The sequence below is a fragment of the Electrona antarctica genome, assembly GCF_951216825.1.
Source record: "Electrona antarctica genome assembly, chromosome: 1".
NCBI classification, from domain to species: domain Eukaryota; kingdom Metazoa; phylum Chordata; class Actinopteri; order Myctophiformes; family Myctophidae; genus Electrona; species Electrona antarctica.
Window position 1 is genome coordinate 58,613,904 of NC_136806.1, and position 22,491 is coordinate 58,636,394.

Below are 22,491 nucleotides of genomic sequence, written 5' to 3' on the forward strand. Positions count from 1 at the left end.
TCCACAAGCACACAGTGGACTTGTGTGTGTTAAAACTGTTTTGTTGCAAGGAGTTGCATTGGTGTGACATGTCCTTAAAACTGTTTTGTTGCAAGGAGTTGCATTGGTGTGACATGTCCTTAAAACTGTTTTGTTGCGAGGAGTTGCATTGGTGTGACATGTCCTTAAAACTGTTTTGTTGCAAGGAGTTGCATCGGTGAGACTTGGTGAGAGTGACTAGTCCTCCATAGTTTGCTCCTCTCCACAAGCACACAGTGGACTTGGGCTACTGCCCCGTTTGTGAAGGCTGGTCAAGCAGGGGCCATGTCCAGTCCTCCACTGTCATGGAGAGCAATGCTCTACCATGATGCTAAAATCCATAACAAACATGTAAACATAGAATAAACTAGAAAGAGTGCCCTTCTGGGCACAGGTCTCCACCAGGAGGATAGGAGTGTGTGATGTTTGGCAAAATGTCTAGGATTAATATAAACATGTTTTTTTGTTTGTTTGTTTGTTTCTTGCAATAATTTTCTTCATTTTGTTGAGGAATTGCAGAGCCAGATCACTCATAGCATCTCTGAGGATAGAATTCTGGATGAGAAGGACATGTGCATTTGGGGCAGAGGTTCGACAGAAGACACAGGACTTGTGTCCTGTGACCTTTTGGATACACGCAACGCCTGTGTCAACAGAACACCAATCGATTACAAAACTGTTGGAGGCTTGAGGAGAGTGGCACAACCTCACAACCTCATGTTATTTCTGTTGGTATTACTATATACCAACAGAGTGTGTGTGTGTGTGTGTGTGTGTGTGTGTGTGTGTGTGTGTGTGTGTGTGTGTGTGTGTGTGTGTGTGTGTGTGTGTGTGTGTGTGTGTGTGTGTGTGTGTGCGCGTGTGCGTGCATGCGTCACATGCGTGCATGTGTGTGTGTGTGTGTGTGCACGAGAGAGAGAGAGAGGGATAGAGAGAGAGAGAGAGAGAGAGAGAGAGAGAGAGAGAGAGAGAGAGAGAGAGAGAGAGAGAGAGAGAGAGAGAGAGAGAGAGGGATAGAGAGAGAGAGAGAGAGAGAGAGAGAGAGAGAAAGTGACAGGTTGAGTCTCTGCAGAGGTGGAAAGGCCAGTTCCATTAACCTAGTGATGATTTTCCATTGCAATTATACGTCCTCGGAAATACTGATACTAGGAAAGTGTGCTGTCTTGAAGCTGTGGCCACATGGATGAGCTACTTTATCTCTGTTGTTACTATAGTAACCATGCTGAATCAACTGGTGACTGACTACTGAGGCCAGGAGGGCCTACACCCGCTGTGGTGGAGAGTTGGCACAGTTCATGTCCTTGGTCTTGAGTAAACCTTTCTTTGGCTTACATGTGATAATACATATAATTTACAATTTAAGCATTTAGCAGACGCTCTTAACCCATTTAGGCCTGACCTTCTGAAATAAATATTTTCATGATTTTTCAAAAAATAGCCACCGAGTGGCGCGCTATGAGCTTGTAGATCTGCTATTTTTCAATAGCTAAATTATAACATAATGTTTAAAACACCAAAAGGGGTTCCCGCCCAAAATGGGTTAATCCAGAGCGATTTACAGTAAGCAAGAACAAACACATGGTAATACATCAAATACATAGAAATAGTCATCAAGGATCATAAGGAAGCTAAGCATCTAACATCTGACTAACAGTGGAATAGCTGTACAATAAAACTATAATATGAGTATACACTATGACTATAGAGTGCTATGTCTACATACAATTATATCTATCTAAGTTACATAACTTTAGTCTTTGCCTACGCCTGTAAGGTCGTCGAGGCTAGTGCAAGTGCTACGGGCTAAAATAGAGTCTGAAGAGGTGAGTTTTCAGACTATGGCGATTATCTAGCGTGGCTAATAAAGTCAGACTCATAGATATCACACTGTCGAATCCTGCCAGCAGGTAAACTTCACGTCTGGCTTATTAGCCAGGCTAGGCGATTATCTGCATCGACAACAAGAAAACATACACTCAGTTGTTGTGGAAATAGGTATTATGTACTCTCCCAAATTATAGAGGTAATTGAAACTTTAAGCCATTAAAAACGGAAACGGAAGCCTGATATTGGAGGTTTTTAGATGAAGACGGTTCATGATTGCCTCAACAAATGATGAATGTTACCATTAACTCAAGACAAGTTATTGTTTTGTATTTTGCTTGTATTTGTACTTTTTGCCAATTGATTCCTCCCCACACACGTCTGTACCAGTGAGGAACCCCCACCGGGAATCAGTACCAGAGCAACCACTCGAGGAGACTGCGAAGTGCCGCACCGGCAAACAACATTCGGCCAAAATGTCCTCTCAGTACAGGGTTGTGCAGCATGGAATGGCCTTCCTCTGCGTATAAGGGATTGTGCTACATTTCCATCTTTTAAATTTAATCTGAAAAAATGGTTGCTTGAAAACCAAAGCTGCAACCATTCATGATTATTTTAGGTGTATTTCTTTTTTTATGCTGTGTGTGTTCCCTATGTAATGTTATGTAAATGTATTCCACTGTTTGCCTGTCTGTTTTCCGTTTTGTGTGTCTTGTGAGGACAGCGGATGAAAATGAGCAACTGTGCTATATCCGGTGTATTTACGTCCATGTGACGACCATTAATATGCATTGTCCTGTCCAAATAAACAAATAAAGTAAAGTAAAGTAAAACCAGGAAAGCATCCGTGTCCTTTTAGATGTTAGCTGTAATATACAGTATACAGCACAGTGGCTCCCATACTCCTTCTGTCTGGTTACAGGGCCGGATCTACCATATGGGCACTTTGGGCACGTGCCCAGGGGCCCTTGGGCACCAGGGGTCCCTAAAAAAAAAAGAGAATTTCCCTGCTAATCCGAATTAAATAAATGGTGTCTAAAAAGATTAGTGTTTTATTGTTGGTGAGAAGGGCAGCTGAAAAGTGCAATTGTGTGTAAAGCAGCAACAATGCGCTAGATTGGCTGTCACTCTAGGGGGGGGGGGTGGGTGGTAGGCGACCGGAAATAGGCCAATATAACGGCATAAAACTGCCCCAAAACGGCTCCGAAACAGCAAAAATGTTGCGCACGCGTGAAGGGGGGCCCTTCGAGCTTCAGTGCCCAGGGGCCCTCAGAGGTGTTAATCCGGCCCTGTGTCTGGAAGACCAAACATCTAACGCTCATGCAAGAAGGAACCCCTGCTTGGCCTGGAGAGATATGGGCCTGAAAGGAAGTACTATTTGTTAACCGGTGGGTGTATGTTCTAATCTACCTGATACCAGGGACTACATTTCTCACTGGTACAGTCCCTACTGTTACCACTGTTACCATTGTTACCATTCTACAAACACAGAATGGTAACAATACAATTTAATTGATTAAAATCATTTCCAGACTGCAGCTTTTCAAGCTTAGAATTGGACAAGATGCGACAAGCTTTGATATTTAAATGTAACTCATGTATTTGCATTGTTCTCTCAAATACTCACCAGATTCTATCCATAAATCCTATCAAAGCGCACAGCTCCGATCTCATTCAGCACAGATCAGATTATAATTATCCAATGGTTGCTGTAAAAGTTGGGTAAACATCTGTCTTTTAATGTGCTGATGATTACCGAGTCCGACCGTCTGAATTATGAAAAATCAAAAAACCAAACACGTCAGACACTGGGCTCGTATTTGCCACTCGCAGCACACCATGACTCTCTCTCCAGAAGTCTGATTAGTGAGAACAAAGCAGCACATTTTCTGCTGGCATCCCGGCCAGAAAGGGCATTGTTCATGTTGTCAGTGTACCCAACATATGAATATATTATGTAGTAATACATTACTGTAATATCAGTACTTTCCCCAGTAACGAGTAGTGTAACTTATTACAATTGGCAAACACAGCAATTACATATTACTTGTCCAAGTAACGCTGCATTGCTGCATTACAATGAATGTGAGAACGTGATTGTTTTTGACTGAGGTAAGAGCTCTATTTTCTGCATGGTTTGTCTATGAGCCATCCGTCTGTCCAGCTGTGTAGAGGAGCGCAGTGTGAAGCGACATAGTATAGGAGGGTCTTGCAAAAGTAGCTAAAATAGCAGATGTACAGTTGGAGGCCATCGATATTGTCCTTCTCTTTTTGCTGAGGATTGCGTGATCTGCGCAAAAGGACAGTTATGTCTGCCTGTGCATTTTAGAAATACAATATTTAACCAATGAAAAGAATGAACAAGAGTTTGACCGAGAGAGATGCCGGTTTAATCCCTGCACTGTACTGTCTACTACCCCTACTTGATACATTATTTGCTTCTAATATTGGAGGTTTTTAGATGAAGAAGGTTCATGATTGCCTCAACAAATGATGAATGTTACCATTAACTCAAGAAAAGTTATTCTTTTGTACTTTGTTTGTATTTGTACTTTTTGCCAATTGATTCCTCCCCACATGTCTGTACCAGTGAGGAACCCCCACCGGGAGTACGTTGAGCCTTTGTCCTACTACTACTCCCGCCCAACACACCCTGCTGACAGGTGCCGCCCCAGCCTGTATGATTACATGCAGTGACAATTATCACCCTCCCCACCTGGCTTCCCTCCACCCGGAACCACAGCCTCTGCGTGTGGTACTGGGCAGGAACTTTTTAAGAATTGTAACAATGTTGAATCAATAAACAGCCTTTGTGAGTGATGCAGCCACTCCATTGCGTAGCTATGTGTGTCCCTATACGTGTCCCTGTGTCTGTCCGTCTGTCCAAGCACGAAGCTGAAACACCTCACTAGTACCACTGGATGGAACTGTTCTCCGATCTACAAGCTTGTGTTGCCGTGCAAGTACAGTACAGGTTTTTTCTCAGAGCTCACGTGTTGCTGTGCAAGTACAGTACAGTACAGTACAGTACAGTACAGTACAGTACAGTACAGTACAGTACAGTACAGTACAGTACAGTACAGTACAGTACCAACAGCACCACTCACTTCAGACGGGTCTGATTTCTATGTTTCAATTAGACATTCTGTGTAGTCATTAGGCTACATGGGGGCTTATGATACAAGACAATGAATGAAAAATGCACCCTAAATAGTTTACAAATGTAATTTCTTGATCTGGGTAGCGATAAAGAAGCATTTCTGTAGTTGTGTTACATTGTCAATGACTGGTTTGTTAGACCTAATACACACAAAATAATGAAGTGGGACAGTCCCTTCAAATATTTCCATGGAAATTAACTGCCGGCACTCACTCCATTATCAAATAACAAATCTTGCCAATGTATTGCTTGATTACATCACAAGCTACAGCCTTTGGTATGTTCTTAGCAGAGATGCCCTCCTAAGAATGACACGTGAGTTTTGACAAAACACATTTTCTTGTGCGGATCGAAGCTTTAAGCCTGTTTACACTTAGGGCTCCATCTTGAGCCACCCTTATCCCTTATCCCTAAACTTAATTGCCATTTTGAAAATCATTTTAAAATAGTTCAACTAGCCGATCTACAACTACACGTTGTGAGCTTGTAGATCAGCTATTTGAACTATTTTAAATGGTTTTTTTAAATAGTAAAAAATGGCAAATAGGTTTAGGGATAAGGGTTAAGGGGTGGCGCAAGATATAACCCTTATTCTTTTATACGTTTGGAAAAGACTGCAATCAAGCACTCATTCACAACATGGTAAACGTATCATCTGGATAGGATTTAATTCATAATGTTCACACAACAATTCCAATCCTCTCAGGGGGGAAAGCAATAAAAAGTTAGGACTTTTTAAGTGTGGTTGCTTCAAGACATGTCACTGGGGTAAAATGAAACCCAGACCACAGTGAAAACAAAAGGCCTGTCTCAAATAGCGCATGTCTTATCCCCAGAATGGTGTATTGGCTACAGCCAAACAGCCCTGATGCAGTGAGCAGAGTGGAACCATGTGACCCCAGCTGACTAAACTGGAAGGACACACCTTTCCTTTGCAGCCTAAAAATAAAGGCTGCTAGTACTTGTGCTACAAAGCAGATACAAGCCAAAGCACAGCAAACCCACAAACTGAAACATTTTTCTAGTCTTAACCACTTTCAAGTGGCGTTCCTGTTTTTCTCATGTTAATATAGGCAAATAAATTACGGTAAAATGTGTATTTAAGGCTTTCAAAAGTCTCAAAACTTTCAGAAATAACTAAAAATACTGAATGATCTCAAAACCGCTCTGTGAAGTGAGGGGTGCTCTTATCATCATACATCATCACATTCCGTGCTCAGCCAATCGAATCATCACAAATGTGGTACACATTCCGTGCTCAGCCAATCAAATCATCACTATGTGGTACTGTACACACAAACACTGTAACACACAAAACTGGCCAATCAAATCATCACAAATGTGGTACACAAAACACTCAACACTGGACATGGGAGGGGCTGGCGCCCCTCAAAAACAAATATTTTCAGATATAAATTTTTGAGGGGCACTAGCCCCTCTTATGTCCAGCTTTGAGGGTTTGTGTAAACAAAAACATTGTTTTGCTACAGTTTCCTATGATTCAATGAAACATTGATGATATGACGATTTATCGGCCGATAATATCCGACATCCCCAGTTTCCATGGAATCAGTGGCATGTCCAGGGGATGACCTGGAGTGCCACGGGCCACCCCTGGAATCTGACTGGCCACCCCATTACATTACACACTCTTTGGATTCGGAAATACACTCTCAGGCCCTTATTTATCAACGCGGTGTACACCCAAAATTGGGTGTACACCTGGTGTACACCCGGTGTACACCAGGTGTACACCCGGTGTACACCGGGCCTGAGAGCACACACAGTGACTACCGAGTGAAAATTGAAAAGCCTGATGCGTCTGAACATGTGAGACTACAATGGCGGTAGGATGAAGACAATGGTTGTTCAAAATGACAAATGATGTTCTCTATGACAGCAGCACCAAAATATTACATTTGTATGATGCCACTCTATTGTGTTGCCATGGTAGGTGTATTCATGTTTTAAATTAAATGTTAGACACAGGAATGTAAGACACTGTTAGTAATTAAAGTAGATATATATGGGAGGAGACGACAATGGTAATTAATGATATTCCAATGCATGTACATACGCACACACGTGTATGCATCTGTGTGTGCGTTGTGTGCCATACTCTGCACACACACTCCCTGAATGCCACAGCTGAACCTCTGCCCCAAGGTTTTCACATTGGCCTCTTATAGCGCCACCAGGAGACCGCTTTGTGCAAAACAATTTTTTGGACAGTACACCTACAGATTTTGTCCAAACATTACACAAATTGGTACACAGTCTCTCTAGAGCCATTCAACGAAACCGGCCTTTCAGATTTTTCAGACTCCATCCTGATTGGCTAATATTGGCTTCCAAAGTTCGCAGGAGTGCTCAGTTTCAAACAAAATGCCGTAAATCATGAACACATCGTGTTATTTCCGTGAAATTGTGCACGCACATTCCCACTAGGCCAAGGAAGAAATACCACTGGAACATTTTCAACTCAGCCTCATGGTGGCGCTATAACTGGCCGATTAGTGTTTTCACCTCTAATTGCACGGATCTGTGTAAAACTTTGTATGCACACTCCCTAGAGACCAAGGAAAAACCTTTGCCTGGAACTTTTCACATCTGCTATTTATAGCGCCACCAGGAGGTCGACATAGGTAACACAAATTTTCTAATAATTACTCCTTGAGATTTTATCCAAATTTCATGCAAATCGGTACACATGCTCTCCATAGTCATGTGATCAACTCCTGATCAACTCACAACTCCTCAACGCAGCGTCCGATTGCGGTGAAACTGTGCATGCATATTTCCACTAGGCTGAGGAAGAAATGCCACTTGGCAGTTTTCAAATCAGCGTCATGGTGGCGCTACAACAGGCTGCGTCACGTCACACACACACACACACACACACACACACACACACACACACACACACACACACACACACACACACACACACACACACACACACACACACACACACACACACACACACACACACACACACACACACACACACACACACACACACACACACACACACACACACACACACACACACACACACACACACATTTTAATTACTCCTAAACATTTTGCCAAACATCACACACACTCCTATCCTCCTGGTGGAGACCTGTGCCCAGAAGGGCACTTTTTCTAGTTGTTCTTGAAATTGTTGTTGTTGTTGCTGTTATTATTGTTGTTGTTGTTGTTCGTCTTCATGTCTCTCTCCGTCCTTTCCACCCCAACCCCCCAACAGAGTCGAGGCAGATGGCCGCCCACCCTCAAGCCTGGTTCTGCTCAAGGTTTCTTCTCATTAAAGAGGAGGTTTCTTTTCCTTACCACTGGCTACTGTCGCCAAATGCTTGCTAAGGGAGGAAATGTTGGGTCTCTGCTCTATTATGTAAAGCGTCTTGAGATAACTTGTCTGATAGTGGCACTATCTATAATAGATGAAGTGTCCTCAAGTCAACCAATGAAAGTGGTTCAGTGAGTCAATAGTATGGGTAAAAAATAAATCACACTTGCATAAATAAAGCATAACAAAGTCATTAAACCACAAGAACTACTCACAGCCGAGTGTTATCTAGGCCAGATTAATAATATAGGTCAAAGTTTAACTTTGTCTAATGTTGTCTGGACTGGAAGTAGGTTTGTGTAAGGCATTTCTGACTTTGTTTACCCCAATTCAATGTGAATGCTCTGACACTTTATCCAGACATGTCATGTGCTACAAATGTGTACCAGAAAAGCTAAAAAAAAAAAAAAAAAAAAGAAGGAAAAAAAGGATATTGATTCAATATAAAAGGCGCCTAACAAAAGACGAGAAAGCGAAATCTAAACCTTGAGGACTTGAGATATGGTAGCCTTTGGAGGACAGAGAGCTATTTATATAGTTTGGAGGTCAGCTGATGGCTGGGAACACAGGGAAGCCCTCATAACTGGCTGGAGGACAGCTTGCAGCATACAGTTGGGTGCCACCGATATTGTCCCTTATCATTTGACCCATTTAGGCCTGACCTCAAAATTTAAAAAAATCCTTCTAAATCCTCCAGTTTTCTGAAATAAATATTTTCACGATTTTTCAAAAATAGCAGACCTACAAGCTCGTAGCGCGCCACTCGGTGGCGCGCTATGAGCTTGTATAATTTAGCTATTGAAAAATAGCAGATCTACAAGCTCGTAGCGCGCCACTCAGTGGCGCGCTATAAGCTTGTAGATCTGCTATTTTTCAATAGCTAAATTATAACATAGTTTAAAACACCAAAAGGGGTTCCCGCCCAAAATGGGTTAACTGTCCTTTTGCGCAGATCACGCAAACCTCAGCAAAAAGAAAAGGACAATATCGATGGCCTCCAACTGTAGATGTGGACCTCATGGGAAGCAAGGATTGAGGCACAGAAAATGGCAGCTAATCCCGCCACCCTAATTAAAACCCACGCACCCCGTTTATCCGGCCGCCTTTGTCCGCCTTCTCCTACCAAACCACACCGCTTGCCCACATCTCACCAGGCACAACATGGCATGTCTGTCCAGACATAACGCACTACTTTGCATCCATGCAACTGAATCCAAATTACTGTACAGTTTGCATTTGCATGAAAAACCATGTTATTGCGCAACATTTCACAGTGATGCAAATTACATCACATGTTAGGCCACACCCCATTTCACTGTGCGCACACACACTCACACACAGTACACAGTACAGTACAGTCTACGACAGGACATTACGGAACGGAACGGAACGGAACGGAACGGAACGGAACGGAACGGTACAGTACAGTACAGTACAGTACAGTCTGCTACAGTACTTTACGGTACAGTACAGTACAGTACAGTCTGCTACAGTACATTACGGTACAGTCTGCTACAATACAGTACAGTGCAGTACAGCACGGTACAGTACAGTACAATCTGCTACAGTACAGTACAGTACAGTACAGTACAGTACAGTACAGTACAGTACAGTACAGTACAGTACAGTACAGTACAGTATGGAACAATACAGTACGGTAAGGTACAGTACAGTATGATACAGAACAATGGCCACCTGGATGGCGTGGCTCGGCAAGTCGGCGCCATCCAAAGGCCGGTCGAATTCTAGTACTTTTAATTAGCCCCTCCGAGATGGACAAAAATGTCCGTGATGCACGTGTCGTGTAGTAATGAAAGTGTTAGGCCAACAATTACACATGCTTACATTGAAAAATGTATACTACGCTATACTACGTTGATCATGAAATAACCCCTCCTGATTGGCTTGATAACTATGCTGCCATTACTGACAGGGCAGGTGGTGAGCCTTGAGAGAGCTTTAGACAGCCAGAGGCACTGTGAAAACACAGACGTCTTCAGCCAGTCAGACAACGACCTCCCTCCCTGACCTAACATGACTCACAGCACTGACTGAGCATGACGGCAGTGATGCAGAGCCAACAAAGTAGTGTGGAGGTGTACAACTGTGCAGACGTTGCAATCTATTCACAACGACTACACCTAAGCCCCCCACCCCTACACATAGTGATTCATTGACCACAAGAGGAAGGTAGCCAATGTGCCATTCAGTTCAAACTGACATAACTGAGGTGTTTGTTTGTTAGAGTGATTTATTGATTGATTGAAAAAAAAATTCACAGTATGTAGAACGGGTACATCAAAAATGAAAATTTCAAAACGAAAGCACAAGTCAAATACAAAAACTGCTACTTTGTGGACGAAACCATGAAAAGCAAAAGACTTAGATCATTACATCAGGGTCTACTATTTTTGTTTTGCTCTTTGAGAGCGGTTATGAAGGAGTCAAGGGATTCACATATCTAACGGCTGTTGGTAGGGCGTTCCACATTTCAGTGGTATAGGAGCAAATTTAATCCCTTGTTTGAGCTGAATCTGGGTTGCACGTGGTTTGTTGAACTCCCTCTGGTTTTGTGAGTGTGGACTTCGTTGACATTTAGACAGCGTACATGGGTGTACATCATGGTGTAGCGAATCTTGTAGACCAGACCCATTGCAAGATGCTGTACTCTGTCGTCAACCTTAAGCCATTCCAGTCTATCAAAATGGGCAGGGGTGAGGTAAGTTCTGGGAGTGAGGCCAAGTAGTAGCCTAACCAGTTTGTTTTGGGAAGCCTGGAGCCTTGTTTTAAGGGCCTTTGAGGTGCTGTGGTACCAACAGCTGCATGCATAGTTGAAGAAACCTTGTACGAGGGCTCCTGTTAGGGTCCCCAGGGTGTTTTTGTTGACCAGTGAGGAGATCCTGTACAGGAATCTTGTTCTTTGGTTGACTTTTTGTGTGTGTGTCGCCCCAACTTCTACTATCCTGATAACATAAATCTTAGATTTATAACCTAAACTTCAGACACTTCAATAGCATTAAATGTGTGTTTTGAATGTGGGCCACGTTGGCTGTTACCCAACAATTTAACCAAAATGCAGCATACTGTAAAGCTCCATTGTATGATAGCATGAACCAAGTAGTTTTTGATTGGTCGCATTTACTATGAACTCGTAGATTTTTGTCCATCAGTCAGTCAGTGTATTACTCAAAATCCCCATACATGGGAAAGCCCCCGTATGGTGCCCAGGTCTCATGAGTCATGACATCGCGTGACATCATCAGGGATGGAGATCCCCGATGTCATCAATATTGGCCAGCAACTCTACATCTGACCTCAAACCTCAAACCCTTTAGATCTCCCCATATATATGTATATATGGCAGAACCTGTTCTGACATTCCATATGTTGATCCTTCCCCATCCATCCTTCCTCTTCGATGTCTCCCTTTTGACTGATACCTGTCCATTTAAACTCTAAGTCCTCAAAGTTATTAATGCCCGACAGCCGGTGAAAACTTGAGTTCTCAACAGGCCCGAAAATTAAGGCCCAGCCCTACCTGGGCCCTCATCAAACCCTGTACACTGAAGACACTGCCCCCGCTGCCACCCTTAGATCTCCATATACGGAGCTGACCTGTTCTGACATTCCATATGTTGATCTGACCTCATCAAACCCTGTACACTCAAGACACGCTCCATATATGGCCAGTACATATTTCCTTCCATATGTTGATCTGACCCCCCATGCCAAAGCGCCAGCGCTCGCCCAGCAGTCTGCTGTCACCCAGGCAGATGCGTGCACAAAGGGCGACATCGCTTCTCGCCCTCAGGCGTCTTAGTGGTTATATATTAAGCTTGGAGCAGCTGATGTCACATTGAGGACAGTTAGCAGAGACAGTCACGTCAGCCTGTGTTGCTATGCAGCTATTCAACTTTTAGGTTGACATCGACAGTATCTAGCTATAATCTAACAGCAGATAGAGGGATAAGAGCAAGTCTGGTGCAGAGCAATTTTGCAGCTACCAGACCTAGTTTTCTTGAGCCCATTGTCAAACTGCCACAAGGCCTTGAAAGCATATTGTCAACATAATACCCACTGGCTGTACGCACAGTAGTTTAATAATTCAAAAATCAAGCCTGAGGGAGGGACAGCTTGTCACTCAAGCATCAACCCCAGAAAAAAAAAGCACTACAGTACAGCTACAGTGACTAGTATTAAGACATTAACAAATGTGACATATTTAGTTGGGATTACAGATATTTGAATGTAAAATTAACATTAAAAGTAGCACAATCCTTTCCCGCATACTGTAGCTTATTGTAGCCTATACCTACCCTGTATACAGTAGAACCAACATTACGTCAAAACCCTCCACTAAACATTAACTACCAGTCTACCACACCAAAGTGCAAACAGGAGCACTTGTTTATTTCTGTAAGTTGCTGTGCTGTTAATATGCTTTTTGACCAGCACATTACCGTCCCAAGTCGACCGTAAAAATAATAAATGATCCGATATATAGAAAGAGTAGTGTTTATATATATAGTAATCTAATAATGCTAAAATACCAAAGAGCTGGACAAAATATATATGTTTTATGCATCCCATCATTAGCTCTATTGAAACTGGGTTACTTAGTACAATGTTACTAAGTAACCCAGTGAGTAATTTCTCATCAATAGCATTTGCTACAGCAATGACATCACTAGGAAGCTAAAACTACTTTTCAGTACAAGTTGTTAGAGATACCGTTGGGTTTATGTGCCTTACGAATGTCACGATCACTTCTGAAGCCGTCATTGGACAGCTTACATATAACATCACTCTGACAAGCGAAACTTTCAGTTGACTGTAACTCTCTGGTTTACATCATCACACTGCACTTTTCCGATTGATGGACACAAGCTAAGGCTAGATGGCATGTTCCAGTCACATGCTCCACATTGTAAAAGGCAGTATGTAGGCGGGGTGAGGTTACAGGTGGAATTTCCCCTGTCTCTCCTTTCTTTCTGACGTCACGTCCAATGCAGTACAAGGTCTAGTACTGCTGCCTAGTGATAGAAGATATCCGAGGACATGAAACTCAGGGCCAGGGATGGTGAAATGGCTGCATGAAATTAAGGGAACTTTACACAACGGCAGTTCCTCCCACAGTCTTTCAAAAGAGACATGACAATCGTGGAGGGTCGGTTTCTCAAAATGGGAAGTACAGCAGTTTAGTCTATTCCTTCATTTAAGCAAGTAATGCGGCATTTCAGCCAGCCATATGATTGTTTATCAACACATACAGTATGAACATTGCCATCTTGTGGTTATATGTAAGGTGCCAAATGATACTAATGTACACATATACAAGTGGAACCGGTGTCCAGAGGTGGTGGCCTCATAATGAGCAGTTCTTGTTAGTCCACTGAAATAATGCACAAGCAACACATAATGCACAGCAACACCTATAGTTTCACAGCTGGCAAATGGATGATGACATTTAGACATTTCACATTATGGGTTTGGTAATTTGCCAAAACCAAAAGGCCACAACTTTAAACACGTTCTCCACTTTATATCCACGATGACTCGACTTCCGAAACCGCATGAACTCCACGTTGCACACCAGAGAGGATAGCTTGTTTCTATAAACCACCTGACATGAACAGTGCAGTCCCTCACCTGTCTCTTGCAAGGCCAACGTGAGCGCTATTGGTCCATTGTGAGGCACTAGTGGTGCTTCTGAACCCAGCGTAAGAGCTCAGTCCTTCGTCTCTTTAAGCAGCCAAATCAATATCCAGAAGCCCATTAACCCATTTAGGCCTGACGTCGAAATTTAAAAAAAGGTCCTTATGTTTCTGTATCAGTGGTGCTCAAAAGTTTTCAGGCACATTTTCGCGATTTTTCAAAAATAGCAGACCTACAAGTTTTTTTTCAGTAGCTAAAGCATAACAAAATGCTTAAAACACCAAAAAAGGATTGTTTTTGTCATCTGTGCTTAAATTATTTGTTTGTGTCCTACTGTTTACACTTGGTCAAATATGTATGGTTGTTTGATTGGACTGGATTTTATTTTCTTTTTTTCTTGTTGTTATTGTTGTTTTTGTATGTCTGTACTCAATTATTATTGTTTTTCTTTTGTATATTGTTTTAATTGTTTTAATAATGACGATAACTGTGGGGGGAGGGATGGGGTGAGGGAAAAAATGGAAAAAAATGGTATGTTCAAACTGAACTTAAATTGTTGAAACCTGCAGGCTGCTACCAATAAACATATATTAAAAAAAACAAAAAAAACACCAAAAAGGGTTCCCGCCCAAAATGGGTTAACCCATTCAGGCCTGACGTCGAAAAAAAAAAAAAAAGTTTTCTAAATCATGACAATTTTCGGAAAGATTTGAGGCACATTTTAACGATTTTTCAAAAATAGCAGACCTACAAGTTCATAGCGCGCCACTCGGTGGCGCGCTATGAGCTTGTAGATCTGCTATTTTTCAATAGCTAAATTATAACAATGTTTAAAACACCAAAACGGGTTCCCGCCCCAAAATGGGTTAATGGTTAATGTGGTTAAACGCTAACGTGACATGGATGCGTTCCAGGTCTCAATGGATTAAGGCAGACGGGCAGAGCCTAGACGACGTAAGAAGAGCCTCGGCCTGAGGTCTGGACATTGATAGGAGCCCTCGACAATAAATGGATCACAACGCAGTACAGCTCTCCATTGTACTCTCGGCCGTCACACTCCTCAGCTGCTCGGGCTGCTGCCGGTGACATCACTGTCACACGATGACGACCAGGAATTTCATTAGCCTCTACCACAGAGGCTTCTGTTCCCAGCATGCCCCAAGAACACAACCAATTGACTGCAACCATATGCAGCTGAACCATTTTCAGCGCACTCCATAAAAAGTTGCTTTTGTGGCTCAAGCGTGAGCATAGGCTTGGTTTGAATATTGGTGTGGACTGTGGAGTCAATGGGGGCTGATCTCTTTTCTTTTTACATAGTCCTACATAGATGATACTACCCAATGTTACTACATGCAGGAACATGTACAGTACTGTGTATGTGTGCCGGACCGGCATGCATGCGCATGAAAAATACACAACTAAGACAATTATGATATCACTACATAGTACATACCCCTCTCTCTGCAGTCAACAAGTATTATGTATAAAACTAACTAAATTAAATGAAATGTCAGCTTCAAAACGGCATCCTCCTCCTTTCTCCTCTCTTCTAAGTAAAGGACGAAAAGACATGTCTAATTGTCTATATCTCATGAAGAAGCCAGGAAGACCAATATGCCTTAAAGGGGCATTCCACTCATTTTCAACATTTTACTATGTCATTAATATACCTTAGAGCTGTTGAGTGGAAATAATAAAACAAGTCCCCCCATTCTGTGTTTCCTAGAACTGGAGGTCTGAAAAAAATCATTAACATGGTGAATCACATCTTGATGATGTCATCAAGATGTGATTCACCATGTTAATGATTTTTTTGTTAATGATTTTTCTAGGAAACACAGAATGGGGGGACTTTTTTATTATTTCCACACAACAGCTCTAAGGTATATTAATGACATAGTAAAATGTTGAAAATGAGTGGAATGCCCCTTTAAATACATTATACTTGCCCTCTACAACTAAAATAAATAAAAACACCTTACATATTTTATTCATAAATAAATAATCTTTCAGTCAATAGGAACTGCTCCTGTCGCAAGTTGATGATGTCATATGTCCATATGGTCTAGCCCTATGGAATGTATGGAGTGCATATGCTAATAACAAACAACTTAATACTTCCTAAAGATAATATGTGCATCAAAGCAATATTTTAAATATTTTTTTATTAGCATGTGCATTCCATATATTCAGTATCACCAGTGTGCAGACTCTATTCTTCTTTTTAATTGTCTATATCTCTCCCTGATTGGTACAATCTCCATATACATAGTACATGCACAGTACATGTATACAGTACATAAAGAGACTGACCAGGCTACACAGCAAAACCATAAGTAAACTATGAGAGAGCAAACATTTACTTTCTAGAGTTGTTTTAACAGATTAGAAAATAGTTCCATAAAAGGTAGGTTGCTGAATGCTTAGCTATTAAAAATATACTATGACATCATTACTACCACAATGTACCCCAAAGAACAAGAAGTGCACACTAGACTCACCCGTGGAGCTGTTGCATCATTTCCTGTCTCTGTCCTGCTGGTGGTACCTGAAGGCATTGTTCTCCGTGCACCTTTTATTAATATGATACATCAAAAACATAATATATATAAGCTCAGCTCCCTTCGTTTGGTGATTATTGCTACAATGACATAGCCCCCTATCTCAAATAATAATATAGAGCGGCTCTCAGTTATAACCTCACCTGTAACTTTGTTGCACCACCTGCCTCTCCTGTCCTTCAGGGATTCATTTCAACTCCATTCACCTTTTAAAATAATACATTGATGAATTGAGACAATGTATGTATGTATAGAGGCTGACTTAATTGTTAGTGAAATAACCTACTATTTGAATGTGCCCCCCAAATGTCCAAAATTACAATCTCACCTGTGGGTGTGTTACACCACCTGTCTCTGTCCTGTTGGGAGAGTGTTTGCACTTCTTTCTCCTAATAAAAAGATACACAATGTTTTATAGACAGAGGGGCAATACAATCCAAAGTAAACACTAACTTCTTTGTGAAGGTGGGATTTGTCATGTTGTATAAGACTCAGCAGTCCTATGCGTCAATGGTTCATTGCAGTGTAAGCTCACCTAATTACACTATTTGCAAAACATCCTTATATGTTCATTTAAATTTGAGGCATTTTGCATTAGGTTTCTCACTAGCTGCAGTACAACAATGTAAAAAGAACCACCGCTCATCCGCTGAAAAAACTTACGTGAGGTGCTGGAGCCACAAAGGGAACATGAGAAAAATAAAATGCCTGAAGAAGGTCAGTAGACCGAAAGCTTGCTAAATAAATACATTGATTGTGCGCAGATCTGAGTGTGCGGAGCTTCCCTTTATTTTTCACTAGCTACAGTAAAAATGAAATGGTTGACAATATCCATTCATGGCCTACACACGCACACGCACACGCACACGCACACGCACACACACACACACACACACACACACACACACACACACACACACACACACACACACACACAGTACGCTTAACTAGCTAACAGTAGCTAAACATAACATCACCATTCCACACAGTTGTTGATTGGCTAATATTGCTAATCAAGCCAGATGTAGTAAGCACACTAAGGCTGCGTACACACCTAAAGAACAAATGTTTGGTCCGTGTGCGATGCCTGATTGCTATTTGATTGCTGCTCCAATTCATTTTCAATGGGAGTCACGTCGTTTGATCGGACAAACCTGTCCGATGTGGGGGCGGAGGGCACAACAAACACATCGGACACCTTGTAGTCAAAACAGCCAACGAACAGGGTGGGACTTCAGATCGGACAGAAGGGTGGTTTTTAACCGCCAACTAATAGGAGAGAACTTCCGTTCTTGACAGCACTGGGTGGGGTTTAGGCTGTAGTCTTCTGAGTTACGTGACACAGACTATTATATCGCTTGTTTGTATGTCTTCTTTTGGCTACGTCCGTGCGTAACTTGGAGAGTCCAAGTTGCGCACGGCTGTCTCCAGTGAGTGAGTCCAGAAATACAGGACGATAGCCAAAATAGCCGTCGGGCCTCGGCAGTTGTGAGGCTGCATTAATAATTAGTTCTAAAAGCATGTATTTTTTACGGGGATCACTATTGATTTTAATAGTAGGCCTAGACGCATATATGTCTATGAGTAGCCTAGAGTAGAAATGTAATGGCAGCGTACGAGGTTCACATGCGCAAATATAACAGATGTACAAGTTATCGACACGAATGGTACTTACGGTATGGTACACGATGTAAGCTTGTAGATCTGTTTATTTTAAGCATGCGCCGCCGCCACCACGAAAAGTTATGACGCGCGCACATGTGGGGGGAGAGACCCGATATATTTTATAGCTCTATGGGAGAGACGCAGACAGAGAAATATTTAAAATCATCCTGTCTCGCTCTAGCGCACGGCCGCACGCATAAAGAGCCAATGGAGCAAATGTTAAAAAGGAAAAGTCCTTTTTATCGGGATTCGGGGATACTTTGTTGTAGGCTATACGTCTCCGGTGAATTGTATGCACCAGCAGCAAGCACATTATTGTTCAAACACCTGCTCCTCTGTTCATCTGTTGTCTTATTTGGCTAATAAAATAATTATTAAGAATTAATGCAATTTCAAGTTGTTGCTGCAATCATGATTCATGTTGCTGTTCTCTTCTCTCTGTGACTGAAGGTTGCGCCCAAAAAATGTAGACAGTGATTTCCCGCACCCCCTCATGTTATTTTTCCCTCCGTCGTAAAATGACCTCTTTTCTTTTTTTCACTATTTGGTTCGCTTAACATGTCCACGTGTCATTTGTTTACATATTTGGTACGCTTTACAAAGTCCAGTGTGAACACCAAACGGACCCAAATCAAAATGCAAATATTTGGTCCCTGATCCTTGATCCGGACCTTCTAAAGTGAACTTTGAGTGTGAAAAACGGCCTCGACAACCGCTAGCTGCTGCTCCAGTCAAGAAAACTACACTGAACATATGTGCATCTATTTCCGCGTGTCGTAGCACCGCCCAAATCGCGCAAAGCATTGTGGGACATGGAGGCATCAAATCATAAAAATGTAATCAGTGGTCGGTCGGACAGATCTGTGTGTCCGAAAGGTGTGTACGAAGCCTAAGCAGACCAGATGATAGTTGTACTTGGCAACATAACATGACATCCTGTATCTTCATAAATGAGAGCACATGGTTCAGAAACACATACCCCTTTATGCTTACACAACTTAGTCTTGCTAACAACATATATCTAACTATATTGATTGATTTAAATTAATATTATAAGGGAAAATCTTATTTCTCCTTTACATTGGTAAACAATAAACATCCTTGTTTACAGTCAATGCTACCAACCACACCAACACACCAACTCTATATTAAGACAGAGCTTGATAGGAGAGGAAAGACTTCAATCAGAAACATGAGGGGATGTTTAGAGAGTATATAGGCATACGAGTCCATTCTTGCAACATACCAGAGTATATTTAGAAGCTCTTATAGTATTGTATAATTGGTGTCAGTCAACTGAAATGTCCAATTATCTGCAATGGGATGGCTGTTGGGGAGTTGTAAAGGATTGGTTGGTAAAGCTGGTCCTGTCTCTCTCTACCATGGACATTGGACAAGGCCCCTGACTCTCCCTAGCTATCTCATTCCCTAATTCCTCCATTTCCCTGAAGAATAGTGAGTGCAGTTGACCAATGATGTTCTGTTTGTATGTCCCACGACACAAGCATCTTAACACAAAAATGTAAACATCTGGCAAACATTTAGACAAGCCCTGGGGGTGGGGTGGTTTGTTGGTGAACTATTTGAGGAAAGACTATTTTGTTTGTACAGTAGCCATTTATATGCCACTCAAAAGTGACATAAAAAAATGCTTATTCCTGTGATGTAACAGTTTCAGTTAGTATTTGTGAATATGAACAAGCTCCCAAAGCAAGAAATACAAAGCCAAACCTCTAATCTGTGTTTTCGCTCAGTCTCACCCAAGGACTCACAGTCACAGAATACTTAGTTGTAGGCTAATAGCCTTCACTTGCAAATTCCTAGACCTAGCAGACCTGTTTGAAATATGACAAACATTCCCAAATTTGCCCAACCACATCCCCAGCAAGAGTTCAGCTTCAGCAGTTTGCAAGACAAAGTTAGACAAAGTTATATAGACAGGCTTCTGCAATTCATTAATCACACAAGATTATATCTAGAGGCCGCTAAGAATTTAAAAGACCTTCAACACTAGACTGTCCCATTCATTGTAAAAGAAAGAACACACTGAACAATCAGCACGCGCACACACACGCACACACGCGCACGCACGCACGCACGCACACACACACACACACACACACACACACACACACACACACACACACACACACACACACACACAGTGACACACACACACACACACACACACACACACACACACACGTATTATTGCGCGCGCGCATGTCACATGCCATCCGTGGTGCCGGACAGAACAGGGTGAGGTGGTAGCAGACCGAAGTCACCGACCGAACCACTGGCACGTCTGCGTCTCTGACTCACATCAGAGGTTCTGCTAGTCAACTGGCAACGCCAACCTTGGTAAAATAGGCACAATTTGCATTCTTAAAATGCAATTCAAACTCAGCCGTCAAGTAGCCTAATTACCAGACAGCTTTAAAAAGCTTGTGGACAAGAAATTAAATGTTTAACCTGAAGAACACCCCCGAGTGGGCATGCCATGGGCTACATGCAAAAGAGACTAAATGTGTCTCAATGTGTTTTTACTGGTTAAATAAAGGTACTATGTTGATTTCCAACATACTAAAGCAAAAGGTAAACTCCATTCCGCATACCGTACGCATGGCTAAATAAAAACAGCAATACTCAGCGCAGTGTGTGGACTGGACTTACCTAAATGATCAGCAATATTGAAATTCCTTTAACAAATGCAAACTGCCGTCCTGACGAAACTCGTCGGCATTGTAGCAGCTGGTAGTGATTGATAGGTAATCCTCCGACCTTTTTTTTTTTTTTTTACCTACGGTGCGAGTCGAGATGTGTACATTTTCATGCAAACACTGTCCGGCTGCCCTCCACTTTTCATGTTTGCTGTCTGTGACAGAAAAGGTTGCACTTTCTTTTCCCCGGCCAGCAGTGAGAGAGCTGGTCGGAGCTGATGCATGGGGAATTCCTAGTCAGTCACATTTTCCCTGAGAAATGATTGGCCAGCCCAAGAGTTTCACTGGAACTGGGAGGCGAGAACAGAAAAGTCAGGACAACTAACATGACTTCATCATATTAAGTAACGAGTCATGACGCAGGTAATCTGTGTTGACAGTTAAAAAACACTTCCACAGACAACTTCCACAGGCCACAGCGCAAATATAGGCGATTAACAAGCTCTAGCTCCCAATGCATTCCATTGCAAAAAGGGATGCGCTTTTATTCTCGTCTTCTCGATATATCATGTACGATATATTTTGTAATGTTTTATTTTTTTTCACGCCTAAATTAGGGACGGCAGAAATTAGAACGGTTGTTTACAGTACAGTTTCATCCAAGTATAACGTCGCGTCACCAGACTCACCACTCACCAGACTTCTGTTACAGTTTTCCACTGTACCATTTATCCAAACCAAGTGGTGTTCCCGGCAGTGGATCCGTAGCCGTGGTATGCACTATGCTATGCTCCTCGGCGAAAGCGAAAGTGTGTGGCCGTCTCTGCTCTCTGCCCGCCGGGTGGCGCCTCTCTGGATTGGGATCGAACCGCCGAGCGAGATCCCCACATTGTTATTGGCTATTCGTTTTTACACGTTTTATATTTTAAATAAAATCTCATATTACAGAATGATTAGCTTATTAAAGTCTGACTCTGAACCACCTGTTGTGTTTTGAGCACTTAAAAGATATGTTCCCATACCGGGAGTCGAACCCGGGCCGCCTGGGTGAAAACCAGGAATCCTAACCGCTAGACCATATGGGAATGATGCCACGGAGTGATATATTCCTACATATCATTCAATGCATACTCATGATGTCAATATCATCGCCTTGATTTGTATATAATTACATTTCTAAAAACATGAGGAATATGTACGATGAGTAATTTTTATGCGTAAACAATGTATGTATTCTATGCAGAAGTGCATGATACGATAGCTGCCATTAGCCATACCCGCCATGGCCATTGATTGATTGATTGATTGAAGAATTTATTAACAGTTTGCAGAATTACAGTACATTTCAAGCACAAACTCAATACAAAGGCTGTTAACTGTGAGTGGACGACCCAATTAAGCATTACACTTGTTTCCAACAGGGTCCACCATGTTCAAATCATCAAAACATTTAGAGACGTACAAATAGACACTTCTATAGACAGAACAGGAATTCATCAAAAAAGAATTCATCAAAAAGGAGGTAAAAAGGGAAAAGAAATATATACAGTGAGGGGAAAAAAGGGGGGGGCGGGGGGGGGGATTCAGATTTTA

The 22,491-nt window shown here is 42.1% G+C and overlaps 1 protein-coding gene across 5 annotated transcripts in view; it reads right to left on the reverse strand.

Moving 5' to 3' along the window:
- elf1 (E74-like ETS transcription factor 1) overlaps positions 1-18,424 on the reverse strand; it is a 63,289-nt gene extending 44,865 nt beyond the window's left edge. For 3 of the 5 annotated variants that reach the window (XM_079512928.1, XM_079512926.1, XM_079512925.1), the window contains exons 1-4: positions 17,628-18,424; positions 16,902-16,962; positions 16,717-16,779; positions 16,514-16,584 (exon numbers count right to left, since the gene is read on the reverse strand). The gene's annotated coding sequence lies outside the window, so the exon portion shown is untranslated. The remainder of the gene's footprint in view (positions 1-16,513; positions 16,585-16,716; positions 16,780-16,901; positions 16,963-17,627) is intronic. The other 2 variants (XM_079512929.1, XM_079512927.1) reach the window with 1 other exon arrangement.
- Between the last annotated feature and the right edge of the window lie 4,067 nt (positions 18,425-22,491).